Raw genomic sequence first — 27,825 nt, forward strand, 5'->3', positions numbered from 1 at the left:
ATGCAAATAGATAAGGATGTGGATTTCACTACCCAGACTGCCATGCGCCTAAGCCAGGAGAGCTTATCCCCCTCCCTCCTGGATGATGAGGCTGCAATGAACACTGGGAAATGTAGTCCACGAGGAACACTGTACAAAGCAAATTAATAGCTGTATGACTTTAATACCCAGGATTCCCGGCACATAGGGAAGGAGGGGGACAGAACTTTTCCCAGGCAAATTAGTAGAGATTACAGGAGTGCCACGCAGGGAGAGAAAGAGGGTAGACCTGTGCTGTCTGGGTCTGTGCTCCACTAAGAGTGAGGGAGAGAACTGGTATAGTGGAGTCGGAGCTACTGAGGACCGGACCAGAGCTGGAGAGACCTATTGCTTACGCTAGTGAAAGACTGAGCCTTGTGAGGACCTGATTGTAAAGACTGAGACTTCTGGGACAACTGATCACCAAACATACTGGACCTGATCCGTTGCATACTGGGAGTGGGGAGTAGAACTACCAAGCTTAACCCTTTACTGTCCACAGTTATTGTCAACTGAAACTTCCCCTTACTTAACAGCTCATCAGCCATCCTTTGTGTACAGTCTTAAAGGAACAGCAACATATACACCATCTACAGAAGGGCCCCAACAAAAGCCAGCCAACATTAACAGTTATGCCCACGTACACACGATTGGACATTCCGACAACAAAACCGTGGATTTTTTTCTGATGGATGTTGGCTCAAACTTGTCTTGCATACACACGGTCACACAAATGTTCTCGGAAATTCCGAACGTCAAGAACGCGGTGATGTACAAGATGTACGACGAGCCGAAAAAAATTAAGTTCAAATGGCAGTGCGGCTCTTCTGCTTGATTCCGAGCATGCGTGGAATTTTGTGCGGCAGAATTGTGTACACACGGTCAGAATTTCCGACAACAAGTTTTGTTGTCGAAAAATTTGAGAACCAACTCTCAAATTTTTGTTGTCGGAAATTCCGACAGCAAATGTCCTACACACGGTCGGAATTTCCGACAACAAGCTCACATCAAACATTTGTTGTCGGAAATTCCGACCGTGTGTACATGGCATTAGGCACCAGGTACTTTGCAGTCACCTCTAGGGGTACCCGTTTGTTAGGAACGTGTACACCCACCCTCTAAAGGGCTGTATGTGCAGAAGGTAGGGTAGCAATTGCTAAGAGTTCCTATGAGATTTCTTTTATGCCATTCATCCTTTCACAGTTGCTGCTATTCTTACTAATACTGTGTGGACTAGTGTAATAGGGGTTAGCCTTATTGTGGTGTAAGTTAATGGCCGTAGGTGAGGCTAACCTGCCTTTCAGTTAATCCAATATAATATATATTGTCCTGTTTATTTGTTGTATGCATTGCATTTGCTTACTCCTCATTAATACATTCATCTTATCAATTCTCAAGTTGTGGTCTTTTTTCTGTGTACTATCATAGAGTGGCAAAATATTAACGCTTAAGCTACAGAGGGGTGAGTAATCAGATTTGTCGGTGGGGATCGAGTGGTTTTAAGAGTCGAGGCAGAGAACAGAGGACCCATCAAACCAAGCAGCTCCTAGTGCTACACTGTTATGAAACCCATTCCCATTTTTTTATGTATATTTGGGATTATAGCAAAGGTACAGGCATAACATTATATAGAACAGCTTTTCGGAAGCAGCTGAGAAGCAACTATAACATACACAGAGCCAAATTTACAATATAACTTGATGCATCATTGATACGTTGTCACTTAAGACACATAGACTGAGGCAGGAGATAGCTTGCACCAGTATTTATGATGATCAAAGGGGGCAGAAATTTGAGGAGCGAGGGAAGCTACCAATGGCATTAGATAGGGGTGGTCCCATCAGGGCGCACAAAGGGGGGCAAGATGGGGGGAAGGTGGGGTAAGAAAAAAAGAGGAGGGTGGGAAAAAAGAAGATAAAGAGGGAGAGAATGAAAAATTTAATTTTTTTGTGGATTATGTATCAGGGGGATAATCCATTTGGTTTATACCTCCACAGAAGGTGAACTAGGTGGCAGGGGCATCTTATCAGTACAATCTAGGTAAGGCAGACTCGTTCAGGCATTACATGAGGAATTGTAGGTCACACATCCTGTCCTAATACGGTCCAGGAGAATTCAGCAACTCCTGATAGGCTGACAATCCATCCACATTCTCTAGATCAGTGATCTCCAAACTGCTCCCCGCGGGCCGGATGTGGCCTCTTCGCTTACCTTTATCCGGCCCTTGGGGCACTGTTCATACCACTGATATGAGGCACTTATCCTTCCACTATCACCAACAAAGAGGCATCATTCCTCCCACTGACAGCCACATTGGGGAATTATTTCTTCTGTAGACACCAATGATGGGGCATTATTGCTTCCACTGAAACCAATGATGGGACACCATTCCTCCTGTAGACACCAATGATTGGGCACTATTCCTTCCACTGACACCAATGATGAGGCACTATTCCTTCAACTGACACCAATGATTTGGCACTATTCCTTCCACTGACACAAATGATGGGGCACTATTCCTCCTCCTACTGACCACAGATGCTATGTAATTTTTACTCCCATTGACCATCAAGCCTGAGACATGGTTTATTCCCACTGATGTTGGGGCATTTTCTACTCTCGCTGGCTACAGTGCGGCTCCCTAATGTCTGAAGGACAGTAAACTGTATCTTTGTTTAGAAAGTTTGGAGACACCCTTTCTAAATTCTGATACCGCAATTAATCGACTCACAAGCTTCGAAACGATTTGAAAAAAAAAAAAGATCCTCATACTAGGGGTATAATATCGCTATTATACTCCAAGATACTGGTGCAACCCAACTTAGAAAAACCTTCTTATGTACAGAAATGGGAGATGGACCTGGAGCGAACATTGGAAAATGCAGATTGGAATCGAATTTGGTTGTTAACAAAGGCAATCTCCCCAATATTTTGACGGTTGAGGCAAACTACAAAGTATTAACCAGATGGTACCTTGTACCAGTCAGAATGGCTAAACACACACAGAATTTTTCAGCACAATGTTTCTGTGCTTGTTCGGATCTAGGCACATACTTTCACACCTGGTGGATATGCCCTGAAGCACAAACCTTTTGGAAGGAAATATTTAGCATGGCGTCTAAATTGTTTAAAAGTGAAATTCCTGTTGATCCTGTAATGGCTCTTCTTAATTTAAAGCCGGAATTCTTAACACACTACCAATTTAATCTGCTGGTTCAACTTTTTACAGCAGCCAAACACTTGCAAAAGCCTGGAGAACTCTGAAATTGGTGATTAACGAAGCAGTGAATAGAATGAACAATACTATGTCTCATGCTAAATTGATAGCTCTTGAAACGAACACGATTCCTAAATTTAAAAAAATATGGCAACCTTGGATAGACAACTTCTTATCCCCAACATTTGATATACAAGTACTACTGCCATGGTAATTGATTAAGAAGATATCATCCTGAATATATCCATTTCAGAAATAGTGGTGGCTCTCGGCTCAATTCCGCTGATTCTTTTTCCTCTTCTTCACTCCTTTTTCTCTCTTCCTCTTCCTTTTTCTCTCCCTTCTTCCTTTCTTTCTTTATGCTCATACTCACATGTCATTATATAACAAATATACAAGTTGTTTCTGCTTAATTAGATTTACAAAGATCACATTTAATTCTATAAGATCCTTGATTACCGAATTCTTTATGATACTTTTGTTTTATCAGTTAAGGATTTATTATTAACTTACCATCTATCTCCTTAATGAATTCAGATAATGATATTAATACTTTTTGGATTTATGTGAGTGAACTTCATCATCTTGATTGTATAAGCATTTCTTTATCTAACTTGTATGTTATCTGTATACACAATAAAAACTTTTGACAAAGAAAGTTTGGAGACCCCTGCTCTAGGTTAACACTTAGTCCTATTCCCTGTGCTGAGTTTATCTACGCTCCTGCTGAGTGCTCCTAATTTCTGGTCTCACACTAACAATCGGGAACAGAACAATCTTCCTTTAGCAGATTATAACTCAAAACACCCAACTATACCCTTAACCATTCCCACGGTGGGAGAGATGGTAACCCACCCCCTCCATTCCCCTTGCCTATTACCCTACAACTATACCACCTTCCCCACCCTCTCTTTTCGCTAATCCCCCCTATCTCTAACTACCCCACTTCCCCCTCTCAATCCACCCTTGGATCCTGCTCAGCTCTTTGTAATTCAGAAACCTAACCCCTTATTAGGACTTAAACTTCTTATGACAAACAAATCTTTTTCATGACACCCCAGCCTAGCTGGACAAAATCACAATCCACACAACTACCACCCTGCTATGCTTAACAAACTGACCCATATTCTTAATACATTTGCTCAAACATTATGGATAATAACTGTTGTAATATGTTGACCGATTTATGTATAATGTTGTATTGGAGTGCCATGTTGACCAGAAATTCGGTTGAGTTGTCCAAGCCAACTGAATTTTAACATATCAAGGGGACAGCTGAAGACCCTTTGATGTGTTAATCTTATGCAAGTCTACCTAGGTGTGTGAGGTATGGCCTGTTAACCTAATTGAACATTTCAAAGGGTACATTGTTTAAAGGACCATAGAAGAAGTATTTATTGATGGTAATTAGACTTGAGGGGGTAACAATAAGATCAAAGAGTATTTTGGGTTAACCTAGCAGAAACTCCCTCCTAGTGTACTAGTATTTCAGAGAGGACATTCAAGCTGGCATGCAGTCAGTCTTGTCTGTGTGACTATGAAGGTGTAGATCTAGGAAAAATGGGACTCTAAGTGTCACGTACCTGGTAGATAGAGCCCGGAATGCAGGGAACAGCCTCTCGTATACCTCAGACTCGGGAACCCCTGGTAGTGATGACAGGAGCTCGGGAGTGCGAAGGGGCACAAGTGCCTGACTGGAAGGCTGGAGCAGAGGACTGGATCTGGTAGTCAGCGGGAAGGTGTCCTTTTCCGGCAATCTATGATTGATTCCACTTCAAATTCCTCCTCACCGTCGATGAGTACAGGTTCAGGAGGACCCGTGTTACGGAAGGGATCTGGAACTGAAGGTTTAAGAAGGGCCACATGAAAGACTGGATGAATACGAAATGACTCCGGTAATTTTAATTCATAGGCCACATCGTTGATCTTCCTTACCACTGGGAAGGGACCCACAAACTTAGGGCCCAGTTTCTTGGAAGGGCATGCCAACTTCAGATTCAGGGTAGACAGTCAGACATGATCTCCTATCTTCAGATTAAGCTCCCCTCTCCTCTTTTTATCAAATGTCGCCTTGTTTCGTTCCTGAGTTTTTGACATGGTCTCTTGGAGTAGCCTGTTGCTAGCACTGAAAAAACTCAAGGTTTCCTGGACAGCTGGTACCGAACACTCCGGAACGTTGTTGGACAAAAACAAGGGATGAAAACCAAATGGAGACTGATTAGTTGCAGAGTGAACAGAATTTTCTGTAGGTAAACTCAGCCAGAGGTAATAGGGGAACCCAGTCATCTTGGGAAAAACAGGAATAGCACCGTACGTATTGTTCCAAGGTCTGGTTAGTTCATTCAGTCTGACCATTAGTCTGAGGATGGTAAACAGAAGAGGAGGAGAGGTCAATCTCCAGGGATCCACAAAGAGCTCTCCAGAACTTGGAGGTAAATTGCACCCCTCGATCAGATACAATATTTGCAGGTATACCATGGAGCCTTACAATTTCTTTAATAAAGATCCCCACAGTCTCTGAAGCAGAGGGGGTACCCTTCATGGGCAAGAAGTGGGCCATCTTGGAAAGTCTGTCAACCACTACGAAAATAGTGGTGTAGCCCTCGGATAGTGGTAATTCAACGATAAAATCCATGGAGATCATCCTCCATGGTCTTTCTGGAACAGGAAGAGGTCTTAGCAACCCCCAAGTCTTGGTCTTGCTGCCCTTGTTTTGGATGCAGGTAATGCATGATTCCACATAGTGTTTACAATCCTCCCCCAGCTGAGGCCACCAGAATGTGCGTTGGAGCAGTTCGGAGGTCTTGTGCATTCTGAAGTGGCCAGCTAATTTGTGATCATGGCAGGATTTGAGAACAGCAACTCGTGTTTGTTGGGGCACAAAGATTTTATCCTTGTGCCATAGTAATTTGTCTCTGGACTGTAGAGGGACATCTGCTGGAAGGGGAGTTGTTGAAGATGCCTGTCTGATTTAGGACAGCAGATCTCCCTGAAGCATCAGAAAGTTCCTAGGAGCAAGAATGGTGTCTGGGGAAGAAGGAACTTCAGGCTCACTGAACATCCGGGACAGCGCATCAGGTTTGGTATTTTTTGATCCCAGTCTGTAAGTGATGTGAAAAGTGAACCTGGCGAAGTAAAGTGCCCATCTGGCCTGGCGTGGTTTCAATCTTTTGGCAACCTTCAGGTACTCCAGGTTCTTGTGGTCAGGGTACACCAGAATAGGGTGGGCTGCTCCCTCCAGGAGATAGTGCCATTCCTCAAGTGCGGCCTTGATTGCTAGTAGCTCCCTGTCCCCAACATCATAATTCCTCTCAGGTTCAGTTAACCTGCGGGAGAAGAACGCCACTGGGTGCAATAAAGCCTTGGAGCCCTGTCTCTGCGAAAGTACCGCTCCTACTGCTATCTCGGAAGCATCTACCTCCAATATGTAGGGTAAAGCTGGATTGGGGTGCTTCAGGACGGAGGCTGACACAAATTGGTCTTTCAAGGAAGTAAAAGCAGCTTGAGCCTCAGGAGACCATTGGAACCGGGTGCCTTGCCGAGTCAGTCTTGTGATGGGAGTGATGATGGAAGAAAATCCCTTGATGAATTTATGATAGAAGTTTGCAAATCCCACAAAGCACTGTACTCCTTCTTGTCCGTCGGGGCCGGTCAATCCAAGATGGCAGAGACCTTCTGTGGATCCATCTTGATACCATCTATGGAGATGATCAGACCCAGAAACTGAATGCTTTGGCGTTCAAATTCGCACTTCTCGGGTTTGGCGTACAGGCCATGTTGGAGGAGCCTGGCTAGAGCTTTCTTGACATGCTCTTGGTGGATAGACAGGGAGGAAGAGAAGATCAGGATGTCATCCAGATATACTATGACGAATAGATCAAGGTAGTCTCTAAAAATATCATTCATGAAGTGCTGGAAAGTGGCAGGAGCATTACATAACCCAAAGGGCATCACCAGTGTCCGAAGCGGGTGCGGAAGGCAGTCTTCCATTCATCCCCGCTCCGGATCCGGACTGTTGTATGCTCCCCGAAGATCAAGTTTGGTGAATATAGCTGCACTTCCCAGCCTCTGAAACAGTTCGGGTACCAAGGGTAAGGGGTACCGGTTTTTGATTGTAATTTTATTAAGGTCCCAGTAATCTACGCAAGGGCGTAGGGAATGGTCTTTTTTCTCCACGAAGAAGATTCCTGCTCCAGCTGGAGAGGTGGAAGGCCATATGAACCCCTTTTCCAGATTCTCATCAATGTAACTTTTAAGCGTACCAAGCTCCAGCCGGAGAGGTGGAAGGCCATATGAACCCCTTTTCCAGATTCTCATCAATGTAATTTTTAAGCGTACCAAGCTACAGTTCAGTTAAGGGAAAAATTCACCCAAAGGGGACCTCTGCCGCGGGAAGAAGTTCAATTGGGCAGTCGTAGGGTCTGTGTGGGGGAAGTGTCTCTGCCCCTTTCCGACTGAACACATCCAGGAAATCACGGTACGCTTCTGGAACGGTTTGGCAGGTTTCAGCATCGGTCTCCAGACAAAGCAGGGAAGATGGAATGGTAGTAGATCCCTGTAGGCAATGCTGACAGCAGTAGGGAGAGGGAAAACTGATGTTTCCAGTAGACCAGTCAATTCGTTGGTTGTGAGCTTTGAGCCAGGGCATGCCCAGTATGCTGGGAAACAGGGGTGACTCAATGATGTCAAGACGGAGTAGTTCCTGGTGGTTGCCGGAAATGATGGTGTCTAAAGGAACTGTCTCTTGTGTTACAGGCCCAGATTTAATAGCCGATCCGTCGGCCAGGTGTACAGGCAGTCCCTGTGCTCTGGGTCGTAGAGGGATCTGGAACTTGTGAGCAAAAGATAAGTCCATAAATCCGCTACAGGCTCCGGAATCAATTATAGCGGTTGCCCGGATGTTCCCTCCTGGAAGCTGCAGAGAAATGGGAACAGCCAGGTGAGTGGTATTGTTAAACACAGCAGATAAAGAGGTAGAAGAGAAGGTAGTGTGCTTACAGGTCTTTGCAGGACAAGTCCTCACGTAGTCTCCAAATTCCCCGCAATAAAGGCAGAGGTTGTTAGCCCACCAGCAATGTCGTTCCTCAGGGGTGAGTGAAGGACGGATCAGGCCAAGTTGCATCGGTTCAGAGGTATCAGTAGGGGTGTGTGCGGGAGGATTTGGCACATGTGGTAACATCCACACCGGGTGAGAGGGACCAGTTGCATGTTCTGCCCTGCGTTCCCTTAGGCGTCTGTCAATTTGGATCGACAGGTTGATGAGGCCTTCAAGTGCGGCCGGAATGCCCACCCGGGCTAATTCATCTTTTAATGGTTCAGAAAGTCCCATGCGAAACTGGTAGCGTAGGGCGGCGTCGTTCCAGTTTGTGCCGGAACTCCAACGTCTGAATTCAGATGCATAGTCCTCCACCGCCCTACAGCCCTGCTGAAGTGAGAACAGTGCTGCTTCCGCGGTAACTGCCTGTTGTGGATCTTCATATAGGAGAGCCATGGCTTGGAAGAAGGTATCCAAGCGGTCGAGGCAACTATTCTTCTGCTCCAGAAGACGATGGGCCCATGCCTGGGGTTCGCCCAGTAGGAGGGAAATGACAAACCCCACTTTAGCGGTTTCTAAGGAAAAAGTTCTGGGCTGTAAAGCGAAGAAAAGTTCACAGGCATTACGGAATGCCCTAAATTTGCTGCGGTCCCCGGAGAACCTTTCTGGTGTGGGTACTTTAGGTTCAGGAGGTAACATGACCACTAAGGGAGCAGTAGGTGGACCTGGAGCTGAGGTGGAGAGAACTTGGACACGCTCTTCTAGTTGCTTATAACCGTCTTGTAAGTCTTTGACAGCTTGCGTGAGTCCGGCTAGATGGCGGCATAAGTCCTCCATGGGCGACATCCCCTGCGTAGGCTCGGACATGGCTGTCCGGTATTGTCACGTACCTGGTAGGTAGAGCCCAGAATGCAGGGAACGGCCTCTCGTATACCTCCGACTCGGGAACCCCTGGTAGTGATGACAGGAGCTCGGGAGTGCGAAGGGGCACAAGTGCCTGACTGGAAGGCTGGAGCAGAGGACTGGATCTGGTAGTCAGCAGGAAGGTGTCCTTTAGTCCAACAGCAGGATGCAGACAGCAGGGAGGTGACTTGTAGTCTAGCAGCAAGATGTAGCCAGCAGGGAGGTGTCTTGTAGTCCAGCAGCAGGATGTAGACAGCAGGGAGGTGTCTTGTAGTCCAGCAGCAGGATGTAGACAGCGGGGAGGTGTCTTGTAGTCCAGCAGCAGGATGTAGACAGCGGGGAGGTGTCTTGTAGTCCAGCAGCAGGATGTAGACAGCAGGGAGGTGTCTTGTAGTCCAGCAGCAGGATGTAGACAGCAGGGTACAGGCAGGCCGGGTCAAACACAGGCAGGCAGATCAGGTACAGAAGGTAAATCCAGGAGAATAGTCAAAGTCCAAAGCCAAGATAAGGGCAGGCAGCAAACAGGGTAGTCAACAGTCCAACAGGTATCAGATACCAAATACAGGGTAACAAGGCAGTAGGGGTCTTCAGGAACGCTGTAGACCGGACAGCAAGGCAGCAAAGGAACAGTCCCCTTTAAATAGCACATCTTGGCGCCAAGTGCTGTCACAGGGAGCGCGCGCGTGCACCCACGCCGCTATTGGCGCTATTGCACATGCGCGTGCGCCGGATTGCGCTTCTGTGCACAGGCACTCTTTTACACTTCAAATTGCTGGAACGCTTGCGAGAAGGCTTTTCCTGACACTAAGTTATATTTACTTTGTTGGATTTTTGTCATCTGTGGACTTTGGACTTTGTTCTTTACAGCATTCCATTTTTATTGAAAATTTTAAATTTACATAACAAAAAAAGGAGAAAAAAAGAAGACAACATATACATACATATAAATACCACATTACAGTAATATATAAAACATAAAACAAAGATATACCAACACACTGAAGGGGTCTCTGAAAAGAGAAGAGAAAAAAAAAAATCATAAACAAACAAGGGAGAGAGACAACCCCTGATCATACTCCAGACCCGTGATGGCGGACCCCGGGACCCCAGACACTCCCCTATCCTCCCCACACTCAAGGGAGGCATGGTCCCAAAACATCCCCTACACCAAGTTCCGCCACCACCGCCCAAGACCATATATCCCTAAACCCTAATAGGGATATCCCTGCCTTATTTTCTTTCATCCATTTAGAAAAATAAAATATATAATTTCCTACTCCCTTTCTTCAACTCCCACAGTAATATTAGCTATAATCACACAAAACACACACACAGACACAACACAAAAAAAGTAAATGAAGAGAAAAAAAAAAAAAAAGTCAATAAAGTGCAAGTCTCTGGAAGAATTGGGTTGCTGCGGAAGAGTACTTACATCATCTTTATAATAACTACTAATTAATTATCTACCCACTATATACTATATCACTACAATAACTTCTAAGTCAGCTTCTAAACAACCAACCCTAGTCTGATAAGGACCTGAAATAGTCTAGATACCCAATTCCTAGACATTAAAGCGGGAGTCCCACAAATTTTTTTTTTTAAAAGTCAGCAGCTACAAATACTGCAGCTGCTGACTTTTAAAATAAGGACACTCACCTGTCCCAGGGTCCAGAGATGTCGGTGCCCAAGGCCGAACCGTCCCTCGGTCCTCGGATGCTGCCGCCGCCATCTTCGGTAAGGGAATCAGGAAATGAAGCCTTGCACATGCGCGAGTCATGCTGCGCAATCCGAATGGTCCCTGCTGTCTCTGGGACCCGTGTGTGTCCCAGCAGACAGCGCGGGGGGATGGGAAGAGGCGTAGACTCCTGCGGGAGTCTATGCCCGGAAGTGGGTGCAAATACCTGTAGGTATCTGCACCCCCCTCCCCCCTGAAAGGTGCCAAATGTGACACCGGAGGGGGGGGTTCCGAAAAGCGGAGGTTCAATTTTTGTGTGAATCTCCGCTTTCATTCCAATAAGCAGAAACCGTTGGAAATCAACAAGTTCCTGATCTATTTGAAATAAGTTACCTTGCTGCTACTTCATTACTAGGTTAAATCAGGATGTTAATTGAGTCAGAGTTATAAATGTTAATGAAACTTGTTTTATACCATTCATCCTGAGTTATTTGTTTCTGTAAGACATTCTACTGTGCTTGTTTCTGTTTATTTACAATAAAAACCTCCATGAAAGAAAAAAAAAGAAAAACAAATTTGGAGCTACTCTGATTGGTTCCTGATTATGTGACCACTACAACAGCCAGTCATAGTGATCACATGAGCCAAGAGCCACACTGACAGGAGCAACCAGTAGGTTGAAGCTGTTAAATAGCGATGTACAATCAGTAAAAACTCATTTTTAAATGAATTGAAAAATGTAAAAATATATGCTGTTAAAATGTACAATGTTTAAAAAAAAATGTTACTTTGATTATTTAGAATAAAATAAGCTGATAATAAAATATCTTGCCAAATAAAAGGCTCATATGTCTGAACAAACACGTATTGAGGTAAGCAAATTTGGCTCCTCAGAAGGTTAAAACAGAACATTAAGCCATTTGCACCAGCATGTTGATGACAGGTCTGTTATGTTTCCTCAGGATCTGGTAGACCTTGTCCTTGTCATCATAACCCCAGTATCTGATATAGCGGTAGAGTTCCCTCATCTGCTCCTGGGAGGTGGGCTTATTGCATACAGTGTCATATTGTTCATCAGTAAGAAGATCCAGTGAGCGGAGTTCCTCTAGAATTGGTTTTACCAGAGAGATTGCACGGATCAGAGCTGGGCGATGTTTATCCACAAAGTGCTCCTTGGATGCAGAAAAATCTTCAGCACCACCTAAAATTAGATATTATTTATGTGTATTAAACAACACGGACACATTTAATAGACACATTTTTATGTTACAAAAATCTACAACTCTTCAATGATCAAATCTGATCAGCACTGACAAATGAAATACCCTCATATATGTTATTTATATGCTATTTAAAGTGGTTGTAAAGGCTGAAAGTATGCATGAAAGTAAAAAAAAAACCTTCCGTGTGCTGTGCCCCCCACAGCCTGCCCAATACTCACCTAAGCTCCCTCTCGACCAGGTGATATGCACAAGAGCCTTGGCTGTCCCGGGACTCTCTCTCCTCATGGGCTGAGACAGCAGCATGAGCCATTGGCTCCCACTGCTGTCAATCACAGCCAGTGAGCCAATGAGGAGAGAGTGTGGGGCGGGGCTGAGCCATGACTCTGTGTGTTATGGATGCATAGAGCAGGGCTCGGGAACAAGCATGCACCAGTGCCCCCAGAGCAAGTCGCTTGCTATTGGAGACATTGGTCAAGGGGGAGGAGGCAGGAGCACAGAAGAGGGACCCGAGAAGAGGAGGACCTGGGCTGCTCTGTGCAAAACAAACTGCACAGACCAGGCAAGTATAACATATTTGTTCTTTTAAAAAAAAAAAAAAAAGAATCTTTAAAGCGATTATAAACCACGGCTGTGTGGCTTGTCCAAAAAAAAAAAAAAACACCTACAAGGCAATGGCACAATGTGTTAGTATGCATACGGATACTAGCACATTATGAAATACTCACCTTGGAACAAAGCCCTCCAGCACTGTACTGTCACCACTGACATGTTCCCCCCATCTTTTTTCCAGTTGCGTGTGCTCTGGCTGCGTGATTGGCCAGAGACACGGTTACTTCACTCACACGCATGCACGTGGGGTCCCTTGGTTTCAGCACGAAGCTATGAAGGTACGCCGGACCTTCAGAGCGTATGTGCCGGTGATGTCACTGGCTGCATGCAGCGTGAATATCGCCCAAACGGTGCAAATTTAGGAGATATTGATTTTACCTATAGGTAGCCGCATGGGCTTACCTGTAGGTAAAAATTACCAAGCAAGATTTACTACTGTTTTAATACCACTTTAAGAAAGAAAAGTGTAGTCTTTAGCAATATCAGCATTGCCCTACAACTTGTGCACCTCACTGCCAGTCCTCTATGAATTTGGATGTTACAGATCAAAAATTAGCAACATTTTGATGCCCCACCCCCGTGACCTCTCTTTGTGGTACCTGGCGGTTTCAGCTGTGACAAAACTATCACTGATCTTAACATAAAGAATGCTTTAGGCTCCATTCACACCAATGCGTTTTTTTCATGCTTTTTTGCAGAAACGTAGGACATTATTGTTAACATGGGTTCCTATGGAACACGTTTACATGAGTGCATTTTTATGCCTCTAGGTTTTTGGAAAGGGGTCAGGGACTCTTTTTTTTAAACGTAAAACAGTGCTTTTTTGGTTCAATAGATTTCAAGCTGCAAAAAATCATGCAGTGTGTTTTTTACCACTATTTTGTCACGATTTTCATTTTTAAATCTGCCTGACAACAAATTTTCCCCTCAAAAAAAGCATAAATGCAAATCGAGGCAAAATCACAGTAAAGAATGCAAAATGTACTGCAGAAACACTCAAAAGCAACATGCATGTGTATGGAGCCTTAAAGGGGTTCTAAAGGCTTGTTCTTTATTTTTTTTAAATAAACATATCATAATTACCCCCAGCTCATGCAGCTCATTTTACACAGAGTGGCCCCGAACCTGCTCTTCTGGGGTCCCTCGGCGGCTCCTCCCCGCATCAGATAACCCCGTAGGAGAAGTGCTCTTATGGGGGGTTGCGTCCATAGACACGAATGCCGGACTTGGCCCCGCCCCCGGCGCCCGCATCATTGGATTTGCTTGACAGCAGCAGGAGCCAATGGCTGCACTGCTATCAATCTATCCAATCAAATTAGGGACCCCATGGGAAGAGGGACAGTGCGTCCCTGCCGAGGGAAATATGGGGCTCAGGTAAGTAAAAATGGGGGGCTGGGGGGCCAGTGACTGCGAGGTTTTTTTTCACCTTAATGCATCCTATGTGTCTATGGATGCAAATGCTGGACTCGGGAGCGAGCCCGCAAGGTAACCCCCCGTAAGAGCACTCCTCCTAGGGGGTTATCTGATGCGGGGAGGAGCCGCCGAGGGACCCCAGAAGAGCAGGTTCGGGGCCACTCTGTGTAAAATGAGCTGCATAGTGGGGGTAATTATGATATGTTTATTTTAAACAAGGGTTTACAACCCCTTTAATCAAGGAAAGGCATCAGGAAATCTATCAGCATGGTCATTACAATACTAGGGACCAGTGCTGAGAATAGACATTGGGGTATATTTACTAAAACTTATGCAGTCAGAATCTAGTGCAGCTTTGCATGTTAGCCAATCAAATTCTAACTTCATGTAGACAAGAAGAGAGGTGACAGCACTTCTAACATTGAAACTCAATATCTATTGAAGCAGACCACTGCTGCAAAAATTAAAAGCCAGCAGCTACACATACTGCAGCTGCTGGCATTTAATAATCGGACACTTACCTGTCCTGGAGTCCAGCGATGTCGGCATTGCAGCTGAGGTTTCCATTAGCTGTTGGGTGCTGTCGCCACCATTGCAGGTTAGGGAACCCGGCAGTGTAGCCTTACGGCTTCACGCAAGGAACCCTACTGCCCATGCGCGAGGCTCCGCTCCTCTCTTCTACTCGTCCGGCGACAGGGGGAGGAGGAGGGAGCCGAGTGGTGATGTCAATATCCGCAGCTGTGGCTCCCGGAAGTGGGAAGTGTCCCCCCTCCACCTGAAAGGTGCCAATTGTGGGGTAAGGAGACAAACGAGCGTAAGTTCCACTTTTGAGTGAAACTCCACTTTAAAACCATGGACGAGGGATTTCAAAATTACTCATACATTTTATGAGAATCTATCTTTTTTTCCTTCAAGGTTGGTCTCTCCACTCAAGAACATGATCATTATAATATCCACAATAGGATGTCGCTGCTACTTATCATCAACATCTTAATATATGTCGCAGCTTAAATTTCTTTCTCTGAACACCAACAGGCTTAACAGTCCTCATAAAAGAAAAGTTCTCTGGACTGATGCTATCAAACTTCAGAGTGATATCATATGTGTACAAGAGTCACATTTGCGAAAGATAAAGCACCTAAGTTTTCGCATCCTCTTTTCCCACATATCTTCTGCTCTAACAACCTCAAAAAGAAGAAAGGTGTTCTAACGGCAATCAAAAGGACAGTCTCATTCCACCTTTTGGACTCAGTAATAGACGACCATGGTCGGTATATAATTCTAGTTGCTATTATAGACAATGTTACTTACACAATAGCCAACATTTATGCTCCTAACAAGCATCAACAAAACTTCATCCATAAGCTGTTGAGAAAGGTACGGAAAATACAGAAAGGACATATCATCTACGGAGATTTTATTGCCCCGATGGATCCTTTATCTATTACGACAGGCCAACAAGGCCTAACGTCAACCCTTTGGAAGAATAATACATTTCTATTCTCTCAAGAGAGATACGTGTCTGCAAAGAAGAACAAATTGACAGAATTCTTTGATTTTAATGATAATGGCTCTACATCCACTACAAATTTGTGGTGTGTACACAAAGCCTTTATTAGGGGTATCCTCATCCAGATGGCATCTAGGGATAAAAGAGAAAGGCTAAAATTTGTTGATACCCTTTTAAAAGATATATCTAATCCTGAAAAGGAACATAAGCAATCGCCAGAAAATTCTAACTTATTACAAAAACTCAATAAAAGGAATGAGCTTAGGACAACTTAACTAACCATGACAAATACCTCAAACGACTGAAATTGAATTATTACTCCCAAAATAATAGGGCAGGCAAATTGATGGCTTCTGTACTATGTCACCGCCAAAGAACACAAAAAATTGATAGACTAATTCATCATAAATCTGGGAAAGCATTATTAAACCCACAAGAAATAGCAGATGCTTTCTCAGATTATTATGGAGATTTATACAACTTAAAAAATGACAAGGATACTATCCAACCAACGTTAAAAGACATTACTGTATTCTTAGACAAAGTGAACTTACCCAAAATTGACTCTAATACACTTGATGCACTAAATCAACCCATATCGTTAATGGAAACCCAGAAAGTTATAAAAGACCTTCCGCTGTATAAATCTCCAGGTAATGACGGTCTATCCAACGAATATTACAAAACATTAATTAATATTTTAGCTCCGCACTTAACAAACCTGTTTAATTGCATAGCTACAGCCAAATGTTGCCCGAAAGAACTATTAGAAGAGGTAATAATTACTCTTCTGAAATCTGGCAAAGACTTGACATCTCTCACCCATTATATTTTCTTTGGTAATTGAACCCTTAGCGGAAACCATTAGGTCCAATGAAAATATTTTAGGAATAAAGATAGGCGATAGAATACATAAAATTGGGCTATTTGCCAATGACATCATTCTATCTTTAACTAGTCCCAACAAATCCCTCCATGTGGTACAATCAATAATTAACGCCTTTAGTACAAGATGAACAATAGGAAAAGCTTTGCCCTACCTCTGAATATATCTAACGATACCTCTACCATCCTCAAAGAAAAATATAATTATAATTGGGATGCATCTTCGTTCACCTATCTAGGTATCAACCTTACATTTCCCGCAAAAAAACTATATGCAGCTAATTTTCCTAAGTTATTAGACTAGATTTCTAAAGGTTTTCAAAATATAAAACAAACGCACCCATCCTGGATAGACAAAATTGCAGCATTTAAAATGCAAACCCTACCCAAGATACTCTACCTTTTTAAAGCCATACCTATTCCAATAACTTCAAGCTTTTTCAAGATTCGAAATACTAAATTGAGAAACCTGGTCTGGAATAACAAAAAAACCAAGGGTAGCTTTCTCTATTTTAACATCTTCTAAAAAAAAAGGGGGTATGAACTTACCTGATATGCATAAATACTACTACGCAACACTTTTGGATCAAATGAAATACTGGTTCTTCCCAAATGACGATAAGCTGTGGTTTTCCATTGAAAGAGAAATCACCAAGGGAAATGATTTATTTGCCCTGTCAGTGGCTTACATGATATTCCCTAAGTTTCTTGTCTCAAACTTCCATGCTCTAGGGCATTTACAAAAGAAACCTATACCACTGAGAACCCTTGACTACTGTACAGGCCGACTCTCGATGAACAAATGGATTGCTGTGGGCTTTAACTTTTACGTACACCTTCCCTCAGGATACAAAGCCACGATTGATGATAAGTTAAATAAGCTTAACCATCTGCAAAGCTTTAATCCACATCAAGATTTTGAAATTCCATCTTTAATTTGGTCACACCTCACCAACAAACCTGTAAAACACAAAAGTATAGCTTTCTTCTATAAAGTTTTTTCTCAGTATCCTAAATATGAGAAAAACCCTAATATGTATAAATGGGAAAAAGATTTAGCACAATCCTTTTCGGACGAATGTTGGTACAATGCTATGAGAATAAACCAAACTGCAACATCCTGCTTAGAGCATTGGGACAACTCCCAGAAAATATTGAATAGATGGTACCTAACTTCTTACAAATTAGCTAAAATATATCCATCTACATCACCACTATGCTGGCGTTATACGGATCAAGTTGGTTCCTTATTCCACAATTTATGGAGTTGTAAAAATCTGACCAGTTTCTGGAACTCGATATCCACCTTTATTGCCTCTCTCACAGGCAACTTGATAAAACTATCACCTGCTATGGCCTTTTTAGGTATCAACCTTGACACTTTCCCATTTCAATACAGAATATTAGTGGCGAATATTCTTATAGCGGCTAGACTTACCATAACGAAAATGTGGAAATCAATTGAGGCCTCTAACCTGTGTGATGTCATTCTTAGAATCAACACCCAGGCGTACTATGAATTACTGTTAGCACTAAAAAATTATGACGTAATTCACTTTACATCCTAAAGCATCTACAGTACTAAAAGACTTGTCCGCTCAGTCTTAACTACCACTAGGTAGCCTGTTGGTATCACTTATTCCTTGTAGAGACTTATGCTGCTTTCATTTCCTGATTGGTTTGACTCGCTAGAATACATTGATTTACTAGATGACATCCTGTTCTCTCTTTTGTTTATTCAAGTTAGAATAGACCTGTTCACAGTTTGCTCCACTAGGGGTGAATAGGTTTATTCTTGGAGGTTTACTAGCTAGAAACTGAATTTAAAGATATGAATTTGAAGGATTATTCACGATTATTATACTGACTTAATGTATTTATCAAAAATGCATTCGCTATACTATGTAACTGTAATGGTGTGAAACCTGTTATACTTTTCTTAATGTCTTTATATGTTATTTTATGGTCTGATAACTAAATAAAAAATTGAATGTTAAAAAAAAAAAAACATGGATGAGACATGCACAGCACAGCTCTAGGAGCAACAGCAAATGTGTTTCACACAACTGTGTTTAATCATTGCCGATTGCTATAGGGACTAAGAACACAGAGCTGCAGGTGAAACCAATTAGGAGATGGGATCAACATTATCCCAAGAAATGCTACTTCCTTGGCCAGTTCTTTATCCCCTAGCTTTTTTCGTTCCACTTCCAGACTTATTACTACTTGGTTACATTTTAAGGGGAACTATAAGTGTGGAGGTAGCGAGTGTCCCTGTTGTCATGTTCTATGCAGAGAAATAGTTACATAGAGTGTTAATTATATGTAGCAAGGTCCCAGGCCCCCTTCGGTCCAATGGGAACCTCCAGGGCCAGAGATAGCTGATATCCCTCTGTATATGGTGGGTTGGGAGGCATAGTGGGTGCGAGGTAGATAAAGTCATTGGGCGACAGACACTTCTTGAATGCAAAAGAGATTTTTATTTTGCTTAACAAACTTTCCTGTCGCATCTTCATGGCAGCATACACTTTGGGGTTGTGACTCCACCCCCACAACCTGATAGGACTGAATAGCTATAAATTGTAAGAGAGGACCCCACCGCAGTATTCTCCTTTTTTTCCTCACCTGTCCAGGACCAAATGGCTCAGCACCCCTTACCGCTCTCGCCCCAGCCAGGTTCAAGCCTCTCCTGGGTGGAAGTCCTTGTCTATACAGTCTCTGAATGAGCTAGATGGAAGGAACCCCACTCTGGTGGTCTCAGGGGTATTTGGCATTACACAAGCCTTAAACAGGCTTAGTTTATCAGAAGCGGCCTTCGTTTTCATTCCTACACCCTGTTTCTTTCTTTCTTTCGCGGGTCCTCTGAGCCCTGAAGTTCCACAGCAGCTAGTTACCTTCAGCAAAATGGCGCCTAAACGTTCAGATGTATTTGTGAATGCACAGGTGGTAGAGATGCCGCTGGGAGCTTGTTATGCCAGTCTCCAAGATAGCGCCAGTCTCCTCGCCGCGCAAGTGCGCATGCAGTGACGTCATTTCCGCTGTGACGGCGGTAGATTTAAAAAGCCTGCACATTCCCCTTTTCATATACAGTGTCAGGAGAGTGCACACCTGCACTTTAGTCTCCTCATGATTTTTGCTATCGGCTCCTCTTCTGCCTGCAACCTCCTTATACTGCTCTTCTCCACTAAGGTAAGCAGATCTCTCTTCTGGAGCTATTCTTGGATACTAACTTACTATCTGCATGTGACCTGCTATCACCATAGACTTTCAGGTGGAGGTTTTCTATCACTCCTCATGGAAGCCTCTGTCCCAGCAGATCATCCAAAGCCTAATAGGTAAGGGGACGGATTGGTAAGTAGTGAAGATATAGAAAAAGAGAGCCTGCCACTAATGCTGCCTTATTAGACAGCCCTATCGGGTCTACAAGGTCATCAAACTCAAGACGCAAAGAACAATCACACAGAAGGAGCCGCTCAGGTCATAGACGAAGCTGCTCAGATCACAGAAGAAGCCCCTCGGGCCACAGAGGGAGTCACTCAAGTCGCAGAAGAAGCCACTCAAAATCATCCTCACAGCATCATCACTCCTACCATAGGAGATTCTCTTCACACAGGCCATCATTGCCCAGCCATCGTTCCCGTCCAACCGCAAATTCCTGCTGGGTCTGCGGCGCAGATTGGCCTGCCATACGTGCTTCGAGGAAGCTACTAGGAAAAAGAGACAGAGATGGAGAAGAAGAAGATGAAGAAGAAGATGGAGGAAGAAGAACACCGAAAGAACACAAGCAGAAAGAAGATGGAAGAAGAAGCCGAAAGAAGAAGAAATTAATAAAGGACTTGCCAAAAACCGTCTCTTGTGTTTTTTAACCTTTTTGATACAAATGGTAGGCCATTACCAATTCACACGGGGGGGCGGGATCTGGGGATCCAGATTCCGATAAGCCCCCGCCCGCAGACCCCCACAACCATCGGCCAAGGGTTGTGGGGATGAGGCCCTTCTCCTCATCAACATGGGGACAAGGTGCTTTGGGGGGCTACCTTAAAGCACCCTCCCAATGTTGAGGGCATGTGGCCTGATATGGTTCAGATGGGGGCGCTCTCTCGTCCCCCCTCTTTTCCTGCAGCCTGCCAGGTTGCATGCTCGGATAAGGGTCTGGTATGGACTTTTGGGGGGACCCCACGCCATTTTTTTAAAAATTTTGGCACGGAGTTCCCCTTCAGGTCTGGTATGGATTTTGAGGGGGACCCCCACGCCATTTTTTTTCAATTTTGACGTGGGGTTTCCCTTAATATCCATACCAGACGTGAAGGGCCTCGTATGGATTTTTGGGGGACCCCGACGCCATTTTTTTAAATTTTGGTTTGGGGTTCCCCTGTGGGGAAATCTCATGCCGTTTTTATCAATGAACTTTTATGTGTATTGTCGGACCGACAATTCATTAATAGCCGCGAGTAGTTTTAAATGACTTTTTTTCCTTTGAAATGTAATTTTGCTGTCAGACTGTTCTAAGCACGGGAAACATGCGCCCCTTTACAAGCATACCATAGACACCCCCCCGGTACGAAATTTAAAGGAAGAATTATTAAAATCACTGCTCTCGAAAAAACTGATGTTTTTAAAAATTATTTTTGCATTGATACATGTCCCCTGGGGCAGGACCCAGGTCCCCAAACACTTTTTATGACAATAACTTGCATATAAGTCTTTAAAAGTAGCACTTTTGATTATTCATGTTTGTGTCCCATAGACTTTAACGGTATTCGTGTGTTCAAACAAATTTTTTGCCTGTTCGCAAGTTCTGCTGCGAACCGAACCGGGGGGGTGTTCGGCTCATCCCTACTTTACACTGATGGAACCATTTGTAAAATCTGTGAAGGAAGCAATCAGATGGGAGGAGCCTAAAGAAGCTCCACGAAAAATGAAAAAATACTTTCTAAATCTGAAAAAAGGACCCAGAAGAATTTCCATTCATTGATGAATTTGAAGATCTGATCAAAGAAGAGTGGCAAAAACCAGAGAAAAAGACCAGTCTTAACAATAGACTAGAAAAACTATACCCAATTAAAGAACCTAACTTGAATCAGATAGTGTCAGCTCCAGTTGTAGACGTATCGCTAATGCGTTTGGCCAGGCACGTAACAGTATCTATCGAGGATGCAGTAACATTCTGAGATGTGTTGGACCGGAAAATCGATCTTGATTTAAAAAGAGCTTATTCAGCCGAAGGTGGCGCTTGTAGACCAGCCATTGCATTAGCAGTGATAGGAAAGGCCATTCCCAGCTGGACATCCAATATTAAAAAGTTAATTCTAGAAGAGGCAGAACAAGAAAAGGTAATCACAGCCTTTCAGGAACTTAGTCCCGCCAGAGATTTTGTTGCGGAGGCTTCAGTGGATACAATCAGATCTTCAAGAGCATTGCTGGCTTCCGTAACCACCAGAAGAGCCCTATGGCTTAAGCCCTGGGCAGCGAATGCTGCTTCGAAGACCAACTGGTGTAAAATTCCATACGACGGAACAAACCTTTTTGGGGCAAAATTGGACACAGCCATATCAAAAGTTACCGGTGGAAAATCAGGGCTTATTCACTCAGACAGGAGATTAAATTAACAAAAGCCACCACCATTCAGACGTAATCTTCCAGAAAGATATAAGGAGGCAAAGTCCTAAAGACCCAGGAAGTAGTATTGGAGAAACCGGATCAAACCCCAGACATCCTTCTTAAAAAAGTTCCAAAAACCAAAACCTTCCGCCACAGGAGACCAACAAAAGTCTTTTTGAAGGTGCGCCCGTCCAGCTTGCTTTGGTAGGAGCCAGGCTCAAGAAATTCACGCAGGTTTGGGCGGAAAGCATAAAAGATCCTTGGGCGGTGGCCACCATACAATTTAGTCACAGGTGGAAATTCCACCTGTGACCAAACCGAATTCCAAGGGACCAGTTTCATGCAACCAGGTTACCAGCATCGCGAGAAAAGAGAATGCTATTAGTAAAATACGTCCTGAATCTACTTCAGAAACGGGCAATAGTGGAAGTACCATTGCTCCAGAGAGGAAAAGGCTTCTACTCCCCACTATTTTTGGTAAAGAAAAAGACGGAGGATTTGCTTCCAGTATTAGACCTGAAAAATCTCAACAAGAGAATTCTGGTAGAAGCATTCAAGATGGAAAGTCTACAGTCAATCCTTTGTGCGATAAATCTAGGAGATTGGATGCTATCCATCGATTTGTCAGACGCATATCTTCACATCCCCATACATGTTACGTTTCATAAGTTCCTTCGGTTTACGGTAAACCATTAGCATTTTCAATTCCAAAGTCTACCATTAGCAATTTCCACCGCCCCCCGAACATTCACAATAGTCCTGTTACCGGTGATAGCCTTCCTGAGGGAGAGGGGTCTAAGAGTCCATCACTACCTGGATGACATCCTCCTACTATCAGACAGCCAGAAATTCCTTATTCATCATCGAAAGACGCTGATTTCCACTCTGCAGTGTTTTGGTTGGCTGATAAATTGGGGAAAGAGCAATCTCTAACCCACACAAAGAATGATCTTCCTGGGAGCAGAGCTGGACACTCGGTTGAACACAATAGAACTTCCTCAAGAGAAGATAGCCCCTTTAACCCAAGAAAAACAGAAACTGTTACTAGCAGTGGCGCTACCGGCCAGAGCGTGCCTCAGTGCTCTGGGGTCAATGTTGGCAACCATCCCAATGGTTCAATGGGCACAGTGGCACACAAGGGCATTTCAGAACTCATTTCTGAGAAAGTGGGATGGAGTGTCGATGCCTCAACCAATTCTTATCTCTAAAGAAGTCAAACGGTCAATATGGTGGTGGACTCGGGTACACAATCTAAAGAAATTCAGGCACATAGTTCCCCCTCTATAGGAAGTTGTCACATCAGATACTAGCATGGAGGGATGGGGAGCGCACTACCAATACCAGGCAGTTTAGGGCCGTTGGCTGTTCAAGACTTGGGATGTTGTCTCAAACATACTAGAGATGAGAGCAGCCCTTTTAGCTTTCAGCTCCTTCCTGAGAGGGAAAGGGGTGTTACTACGTATGGACAAAAAAGTGGCAGTAGCCTACGTCAACAGACAGGGGGCACCAGAAGTCGTTCCCTGATGGAAGAAGTTCATCCCATCCTTGAATGGGCGCAATTGAATCTAACAGACCTGAGAGCAGTGTACGTTCCAGGAGTCCAGAATCAACTAGCCGATGACCTAAGCAGAAAATTCCTATCTCAGTGACCAAGGAGTGGTCACTGAGCCATCAAGCCTTCTCCCTCATAACTCAAACCTGGGGTATGGTGGACATAGATCTAGTAGAAACACCAGCGAACCCGAAGTGCCTGAGATCTTTCAAGAGCCCCCTTCCTATTGGCAGAAGAGATAGACTGCCTGCAGCACCCTTGGAACTTCTGGCTGGGTTACATCTTCCCTCCAACACCTCTCATAGCAAGGTTCCTGCTCAGGCACAAAAGGTCATCAGTGTTAGCAGTGATCCCCTTTTGGCCAAGAAAGCCATGGTTTACAACTCTTCTCCAGCTGAGCATAGAGAACCCATTGCCTCTTCCGATAACAGCAGACTTACTCTCCCAAAGCAAATTTCTTCATCTGGCACTAGAGAAACTACATCTGATGGCATGAAGACTGAAAGGTCTAGAACGGGGTTGTTCTCAAAAAGTGGTGGAAACACTACTCCAAGCCAGGAAGGCCACTACCAAGAGTACTTACAGAAGGATTTGGGAAAATTTCATCTGGTTTGTACAACAACAATCTTGGAACACATCTTCACCAGAAGTATCACAGATCCTCGAATTCCTCCAGTCAGGTCTGGAAAAAGGCCTTGGATCAAATACCCTAAACGTACAAGTTTCAGCACTATCGGCTATGGCTGGAATAAAATAGGCCCAGGACCCTCTCATCATACAGTTCCAAAAAGCCTGTCTAAAGCTAAGACCTCCCAGGAAACCTACCTTCCCAGCATGGGACCTATCAATAGTGTTGGAAGCATTATCTCAGGAACCCTTTTTTCCACTTAAAACCATCTCCCTATGGGACCTAACGCTTAAAGTCACATTCCTCATTGCCATAACATCAGCAAAAAGAGTTTCGGAAATGCAAGCATTACTGGCAAAAGAGCCCTACTTAATCTTCTATCCAGACAGAGTGGTCCTAAGACCCTTTCATTCCAAAAGTAGCCTCCTCTTTCCACTTTAACCAAGAGATAAGCCTTCCAGCCCTTCTTACAGATCAGGGCGATCTGCACCTGCTGGATGTAAAAGGCAACATTTCAACATACTTCAGGGCAACTGGCCCATTCAGGAAAACAGATAATCTTTTTGTTAAATCTCATGACTTCAGGAAGGGGCAGGCGGGCCTCCTCTCGGACCATTGCCTTGTGGTTGGTGAAGGTCATCAAGAAAACCTATTTGTTGCGACAGATGCAAATACCTGAGGGCTTAAAGGCTCACTCCACGGGGCAGTGGCAACTTCATTGGCAGCTTACTGCAGGGTATCCTCGGAGACTATATGGAGAGCTGCTACCTGGTCATCTAGGAACACCTTTATGAAACATTACAAAGTGTATTCTGCACAGTTGACGACTGTGGATTTCGGAGGGTCAATCATTCAGGCCAATACCTCAATTGCTTGTTAAATAAAATATTTTTTGCTTATACCCATCCAGTTTGCGAGTTATTTCCTAAGTGTATGCTTCCATGATGCGACAGGAAAATTGTATGCTCACCTTTCCATAATTTTCCTTTCCTGTCGCATCTTCATGGCAACATACAGATGCCCACCCTTCTAAGGTGATAGATACAGAGAATACAGCGGTGGGGTTCTCTCTTACAATTTATAGCTATTCAGTCTTATCAGGTTGTGGGGGCGGAGTCACAACCCCAAAGTGTATGCTGCCATGAAGTTGCGACGGTAAACAAAAATTACGGAAAGGCGAGTATACAATTTTCAGTTTTTGGAGGAAAGAGGGCTAGGGCCAGGACACCCTTGGGTAGTTGCAAATTCAATTGGCAGACTCCGAGACTTCAATAGGAGGACAGCCATGCATCCAGCAAGACGCCACATCTGCACGTGCAGGAATGCTGTTTCCTATGGCAACAGCCTTTAACAGTTCCTAACACAAAGCGTAACAGTACCTTTCACTTCTACTACAATCTCTCCTTATAGTCCTTCAACCCACTGAGCTCCTGGTCTCTCACTAGACCCTCTGATTCACTGCCACTGATTCCCTTGAGCTCCTCCAATCTTCACAGTGGTATCTTCCTCAAGCGTCACCCCTACCTCTCAAGCTTTGCCCCACTGGCCTACTCGGTCCCTGGCTTGACACACACGGCTGCTCTGCAAGCGTCAACTCCGCTGGCTGGGTCCCTGGCTTGGCACCTGCTGATGTTTCCCTATTCTTCACCATCCCCGGTTGATGAGAATACTGCTCTGGTATTTGCTTCAGTTACTCAATGTGGTCCCTGGTAATAGGGTGTTTGGTTCCTTAGTGGCGACAGCTTCCCTTCTATCTCTGACCACGACAGGTTCTCCAGCCAGCAGAACCATCACTTCTGGTTGGGCTGAAAGCCGCAATCCCAACCCTGCACTGCTCTCTTGTTTCTGGATAGGCCCTTAGACAGCCTAGCAGCCAGATGTGCCTGGGATAGGCCCAATATCCGACCTAGCAGCCCGGGCAATACAACACACATTCACCCAGACAGCCATCCAGGTGGCACAGAACTCAGATCACCTGACTTCACCCAAATATATAGGCTCTCCCAGCAGGCCAAGGGATCCAAGAAAACCCCTGCTCATTGGTTGAGATACCCCACATACCCATAACTTGACCTTGCGTTGTCCTTCTCGTATCTAGTACCACCAAGTGCCCAGCAACAGTCAACCAGGACAGTTATTCCTGGCAAGTAAATTTGTGAGGAGCAACCCTGCCTAAACTCTAGGGTGCTACACATAAGGTATTCAACTTGAAACACTTTTATAATTGAAATACCAATTATGTAATCTATGTGACTACATGTAAATCCTGCCAATATCCAATATGTAGGACATACTACAAGGCGCCTAAAACCCCTTTCACACTGGGGTGGTGGAGGCGGTAGCGGTAAAGTGATGCTAGTTTTAGTGGCGCTTTACCGTCGTTTTAGCAGCTTTTTTTGTCCGCTAGTGGGGTGCTTTTAACCCCCGCTAGCAGTCGAAGAAGGGGTTAGTGTATACACCGCTAATAAACCACCCCAAAGATGCTGCTTGCAGGACTTTTGCGAACGTCCTGCCAGTGCAGCGCCCCAGTGTGGAAGCACACAGTCTTTCACACTGTAGTGACAGGAGAGGCACTTTACAGGCGCCATTTTTAGCGCTAAAACGTCTGTAAAGCACCTCAGTGTGAAAGTGGCCTAAGTGATAGATTCCGAGAGCATCTCAATGATATTAGACTTAACAAATCAGCCAATGTGGTTAAACATCAAATAAATAATTATGTATGCGCTAGAAAAATATAATAATAACACGTGATAAAAAATATAAATAAAATAAAATAAAATAAATAAAATAGAAATAGAATCACAAGTAAATGCAATATTGTAAAATCTATAAATCTCAGTAATAAAATATTCAATCTTAGATGCTATAAGCAATAATCAGTGCCAATCGCTTGTGAGAAAAATGAATAAAATACATAACTAAATAAATATGATGTACAAACAACGGCATGCTTCAGTGCTCTCCAGTGACCCCCAATTGCTCATGCGCTTACCTCTGAGCGTGTGACACAGTGGTTAAACAGTGTCCAAACACGCATTGGAGTCACTCCTGGGCTCATATAACGTCTGCTGGTAATGATCTCCACCTCGCTCAGATAAACATCAATGGTGACATGTATAAGAAAGAAGGAGACTGTCCCGGGCTCCACGGCACTCAGTCCTCCACTCCATATTGATGTTTATCTGAGCGAGGTGGAGATCATTACCAGCAGACCTTATATGAGCCCAGGAGTGGCTCCAATGCGTGTTTGGACACTGTTTAAAGCGGAACTCCGCCCAAATTTTTTTTTTTTAAAGTCAGCAGCTTCAAATACTGCAGCTGCTGACTTTTAAAACATGGACACTTACCTGTCCAGGGCACCCGCGATGTCGGCACCCGAGGCCGAACCGTCTCTCGGTCCTCGGGTGCTGCCGCCTCCATCTTCAGTAAGGGAATCAGGAAGTGAAGCTGTGCGGCTTCACTTCCCGGTTCCCTACTGCGCATGAGCGAGTCGCGCAGCACAATACGGATGGTCCCTGCTGTCTCCGGGACCCGTGTGTTTCCCAGCAGGCAG

The sequence above is a fragment of the Aquarana catesbeiana genome, linkage group LG06, assembly GCF_042186555.1.
Source record: "Aquarana catesbeiana isolate 2022-GZ linkage group LG06, ASM4218655v1, whole genome shotgun sequence".
NCBI classification, from domain to species: domain Eukaryota; kingdom Metazoa; phylum Chordata; class Amphibia; order Anura; family Ranidae; genus Aquarana; species Aquarana catesbeiana.